Source organism: Myodes glareolus, chromosome 13 (genome assembly GCF_982192425.1).
Source record: "Myodes glareolus chromosome 13, mMyoGla1.1, whole genome shotgun sequence".
Taxonomy (NCBI): Eukaryota; Metazoa; Chordata; class Mammalia; order Rodentia; family Cricetidae; genus Myodes; species Myodes glareolus.
In genome coordinates this window covers 43,161,222-43,167,356 of record NC_142038.1, presented here as the reverse complement: position 1 = coordinate 43,167,356, position 6,135 = coordinate 43,161,222, and positions in this window count along the sequence as shown.

The window sequence follows — 6,135 nt, the reverse complement described above, 5'->3', positions numbered from 1 at the left end:
CCCGGCTGGATATGGAAAATCTAGGTAAACAAACAGAGACTGCAGAAATGAGCATAACCAATAGAATACAAGAGATAGAAGAATGAATCTCAGATTATGAAGACACCATAGAGAAAATAAATGCTCTGACCAAAGAAAACAGCAAATCCAACAAATTCTCATCACAAAACATTCAGGAAATCTGGGACATAATAAAAAAACCAAATCTAAGAATAATACAGGTAGAAGAAGGAGAAGAATTGCAGATTAAGGGTCCAGAAAATATATTCAACAAAATTATAGAAGAAAACTTTCCCAACCTAAAGAACGATATTCCTATGAAGGTTCAAGAAGCATACAGAACACCGAATAGACTGGATCAAAAAAAAAAATCCCCTCGCCATATAGCCTGATGATTCTTAGAACCTGGGAATTATGAACTTGGAAGGCAACTGTTAATGAGAAGATATGAATTTCTATCCCAAGAGGAAATTTTTTATTTCTCTCTTGTAGAAAGACATATGTTGATGGATGCATGTATTAGTTCATAGTAATCATTACACAATGTCGCATAGCTGCTATATTGTTTATCTTGAATATCTTTAATCACTATAGAGATTGCAAACTGTAAGATATAATAGCAAGTGTTGACACAAATGTAGAGACATCAGTATATTCATGCATTACTAAGGAGACCGTAAAAAAGTACAGCCATTCTGAAAAGTGTTTGACACTTCTTACCTACCATGTATTTATTTACCATATCAGCCACAATCTCTAGCTCCAGGAATTTTCAAAGACAAAATAAAAACATTTTAATAAAAACATTTGTTTGGTAAGGTTCACAATAGCATTAATAATAAGAGTTAAACATCAAAAACATCCCCGATGTCCATCAAATGATCAATGCATTTTAAATTTTTAATTACCAACTCAAAAATGATATCATTCAGTATTTAAAATATAATTCACAATATGGCTGAACCAAAAAGAATAATCCTGAGAGAAGGAAGTAGGTACAAAGGAAATTTTGCTTTATTCTAATTGTACAAAACATCCAGAAAGGCAATTAAGTGGAGAAAGAATGGAGAACCTAGAGCTAAGCCTGGGAAAGGGCAGCCACAAACAGATATAAGAGAATTTCTAGTGGTGTAAGTGGGCTACAAGCAACTCTACTATAGCTGTATGTTTTATTGCTAAGAACAAATCATTGAATCATATCCTTTGACCAGCTCCATAGTATATGAATATCACAATAACTTGCAATTTTTGAAATGAAATACCATTTCAAATAATAATTACTAGATGATAGGTACATAAAGTTTAATTCCCTGTGATTCCCTTTCATAACATCTAAATTATGGTTTAAATTTTAAAAAGAATAGTCGTTTCTCACTGGTTTGAACACTTACTGCTTTGAACACTTGAGCTCCCTTCCCAGAGACTATTCTAGGCTGAGTCTCTGAGTTGAGGAGAAAGGGATCCCTCCTCAGATGCAACACCACACTTAGTGGTGCCCTGTTGTTAGCATTTAAATGGCTGCATGAGAAAGAAAGACATCATGCACCAGAGTTCACATGGAAGGGGTTTGCCTAGAGGGAAAGGGATCATTAAATGAGGAAATGGGAGGAGGAGACTGGCCTCTGGGGACAAGAGCTGGAGAAGAGTATAGAAAGGCAGAGAAAGAGAGGAAGACAGAGAGACAGGTAGAGAAGAAGAGAGAGAAAAAGGAACACACAGACAGAGAGAAAGAGAGAGGGTTGGGAGGTGCGCAAGGCCTTTTTGTGATCATTTGAGGTATGACTTTTTAATGAATTTTTTCTGTTAAGATTTTTTTTAATTTTATTGATTTTTATTGAGCTCTACATTTTTCTCTGCTCTCCTCCCTGCCTCTCCCCTCCCCTTCAGCCCTCTCCCAAGGTACCTATGCTCCCAATTTACTGAGGAGATCTTGTCTTTTCCTACTTCCCATGTAGATTAGGTCTATGTATGTCTCTCTTAGGGTCCTCATTGTTGTCAAGGTTCTCTGGGATTGTGATTTGTGAGCTGGGTTTCTTTGCTTTATGACTAAAAACCACTCCTGAGTGAGTACATGTGATAATTGTCTTTCTGTGGATGGATAACCTCACTCAAAAAGATGTTTTCTAGCTCCATCCATTTGCCTGCAAAATTCAAGATGTCATTATTTATCTCTGTTGTGTAGTACTCCATTGTGTAAATGTACCATTGTCCTTATCCATTCTTTAGTCTAGGGGCATTTAGGTTTTTCCAGGTTCTGGCAATGACAAAAAATACTGCTATGAACATAGTTGAACACTTGTCTTTGTGGCACTATTGAGCATCCTTTGGATATGTACCCAAAAGTAATATTACTGGGTCTTCAGGAAGGTTGTTTTCTATTTCTCTGAGAAATCACCACACTGACATCCAAAGGGGCTGTACCAGCCTGAATTCCTACCAGCAATGCAGAAGTGTTCCCTTTACCCCACAACCTCTCCAGCATAAATTGTCATCAGTGTTTTTGATCTTGGCCATTCTTATAGGTGTAAGATGGAATCTCAGAGTTGTTTTGATTTGCATTTATATGATGGTTAAGGACGTTGAACATTTCCTTAAGTGTCTTCCAGTCATTTTAGATTCCTCTGTTAAGAGTTCCCTGTTTAGGTCTGTATTCCATTTTTTTATCGGATTGTTTGTTCTTTTGATGACCAATTTTTTGAGTTCTTTGTACATTTTGTAGATCGGACTTCTGTCTGATGTGGGATTAGTGAAGATCTTTTCCCATTCTAGGCTGTCGGTTTGTCTTTCTGTCTGTGTCCTATGCTTTAGAGAAGCTTTTCAGTTTCAGGAGATCTCATTTATTAATTATTTCTCTCAGTGTAGTGCTACTGGGGTGTAGTGCTACTGGGGTAATATTTATAAAGTGGTCTCCTGTGCCAATACATTCAAGTGTACTTCCCACTTTCTCTTCTATGAGGTTCAGTGTGGCTGTCTTTATGTAGAGGACTTTGATCCATTTGGATTTGAGTTTTGTGCATGGTGATAAATATGGATCTATTTTCTTTTTTCTATATGTTGATATCCAGTTATGCCAGTACCATTTGTTAAATATGCTTTCTTTTTTCCATTTAATATTTTTTGCTTCTTTGTCAAAAATCAGGTGTTCAAAGTTGTGTGGATTAATATCCAGGTCTTTGATTCAGTTACATTAATACTCCTACCAATACAAGGCTGTTTTCAGTACTGCAGCTCTGTAGTAAGGTGTGAAGTCAGGAATTGTGATGCCTCCAGGAGTTCTTTTATTGTACAGAATTGTTTTGGCTATCCTGGCTTTTTTTGTTTTTTGTTTGTTTGTTTGTTTGTTTACCATATGAAGTTGAATACCGTTCTTTCGAGGTCTGTGAAGAATTTCTAATTTTGTTAATTTGGATATTCTCTCTTTGCCTTTTGGTTAGTTTGAAAAAAGATTTGTCTATTTTGTTGATTTTCTCAAAGAACCAACTCTTTGACTCATTGATTCTTTGTGCTGTTTTCTTTGTTTCTATATTGTTGATTTCAGCTCTCAATTAGATTTTTTCCTGCCATCTAGTTCTCTTGGGTGAGTTTGCCTCTTTTTGAAGCCACAGTGTGTGAGCCTATTCAGACCAGGTACATTTACAGAGGCAGAACTGACTCAGCGACCTGGGCCAGCGCAGACCTGACATAGAGACCTCCACAGGAGCAGATACAGGGGAGCAACTGCTGTGTGGGAGGGACAGAGTTAGAGACTTCTGTGGGTTGGGAATGAATAGACAACCTTCGAGGGAGCAGACCTGAGCCAGGACCCCTGTGGGTTAGGGAGTGAGTCTAGAACCTCAAAGGAACTAGGCCTGAGCCAGGACCACTGCAGGTCTAGGTGTGAGTCTGGGACCTCTGAGAGAATAGGCCTAAGCCAGGACCTCTGTGGGTCTGGGTATCAGGCTGGGATGTCAAAGGGAATAGGCAGGAACCAGAAATCCCCATGAGTCCAGCTGTGAGTGTGGGATCTCTGAGGGAGTAGCCCTGAGTTATATCCTCTGGGGGTCTGGGTGCATCCAATCTGGGATCTCAAAGGACTAGATCAGAGCCAGAGACATTTGCAGGACCAACCCCAAACCAGGGTCCTCTGCAGGAACATATTCAAACCAGGGATGTTTACAGAAACAGGTCTGAGCCGACAACCTAGGCCAGAGCAAACTCTATGAGAGCTGTGGAAAGCCTAGGACCACTGAGAGACCTCCAGAAACATGGAGTAACCAATGGGGTAACTAGAACTGTGGCACTGACTGTACCATGAGGAAAAACCATCGATGGGAGCCTTGGATTCAGTGGCACCTAGAAGATTAATCACCAGAATCACAGATAGCCCCAAACACACCTATTAGAGGAAAAGATGAGTAGACAAGGTAAGAACACTTGCAATACCACAAAGAATAACACAACACCAGTAAAAGACTTGAATAAACAAATACAGATGAAGCAGAAGAAAATGACCTAAAAAATAACTTCAGGAGTATGTTTGAAACTCTTAAAGAGGAAATGAGAAATTCCCTCAAAGAAATAAAGGAAAAGACAAAAAATGAAAGACACTAGCAAATCCTTAAAGAAAACTAAGAAAAAAACAATCAAACACATGAAAGAAAATATTCAAGACTTGAAAACTGACAATATAGAGACAACAAAGAAAACATGAGCCAAGGGAATTATGGAAACAGAAATCATGAAAAAACATTCAGAAACCACAAACACAAGCATAAACAGCAGAATACAAGAGATGGAAGAGAGAATCTCAAGCGCTGAAGATACAATAGAGGAAATAGACTCATCAGTCAAAGAAAACATTAAATCTAACAAAAGCTTAACTAAAAATATCCAAGAAATATGGGACACCATGAAAAGATCAAACCTAAGAATAATAGGTATAGAAGAAGGAGAAGAGGTTCAACTCAAAAGCACAGAAAATATATTTAACAAAATCATTGAAGAAAATATTCCCAACCTAAAGAAAGATATGACTATGAAGATACAAGAAGCATACAGAACACCAAACAGACTGGATAAAAAAAAAGTTTCCTCACCACATAATAATCAAAATACTAAACATACAGAATAAAGAAAGGCTATTGAGAGCTGAAAATGAAAAAGGCCAAGTAACATAAAAAGGTAGACCTCTCAGGATTACTACTGACTTCTCATGGGAGACAATGAAAGCCAGAAGGTCAAGGTCAAACATTATGCAAACATTAAGACACCAAGGATGCCAGCCTACTATACCCAACAAAACTTTTAATCACCATAGAAGGACGAAACAAGATATTCCATGACAAATCTAGATTTAATCAATATATAGCCACAAACCCAGCCCTATACAAAATACTAGAAAGAAAACTCCAACCCAAGGAATTTGACTACATCAGCAAAAACACAGACAATTGATGATTTCACAGTAGCAAATCCCAAAGAAGGGAAAAGCACACAAATTAATATTCCAACAACAAAAACTAAATTAACAGGAGATAGCAATCATTGATCATTAACATCCCTTAATATAAATGGGCTTAACTCACCTATAAAAAGACAAAGGCTAACAGATTGAATATAAAAACAGAATCCATCCTTCTGCTGCATAAAAAAAACACCTCAACCTCAAAGACATACATAGCCTCAGAGTACAGGATTGGGAAAATTTTTTCCAATTAAATAGACCTAAGAAACAAGATGGTGTAGCTATCCTAACAAAATAGACTTCAAACTAAAATCAATCAAAAGAGACAAAGAAGATTTCATCTTAGTCACAGAAAAAAATCCATCAATAGGAAATCTCAATACAGAACATCTATGCCCCAAATACAAGGGTACCCTCATATGTAAAAGAAACACTTCTAAAGCTTAAATCATATATTAAACCCCATACACCAATAGTGGGAGACTTCAACATTTCACTCTCGCCACTGAACAGTTCAGTCAGACAAAAAATTAGCAGAGAAATAAGGGAACTAACAGATATTATGAATTAAATGAACTTAACAGACATCTATAGAATATTTCATCCAAACTTAAAACAATATACCTTCTTTTCAGCACCTCATGGAACCTTCTCAAAAATTAATCACATACTCGATAACAAAACAAACCTCA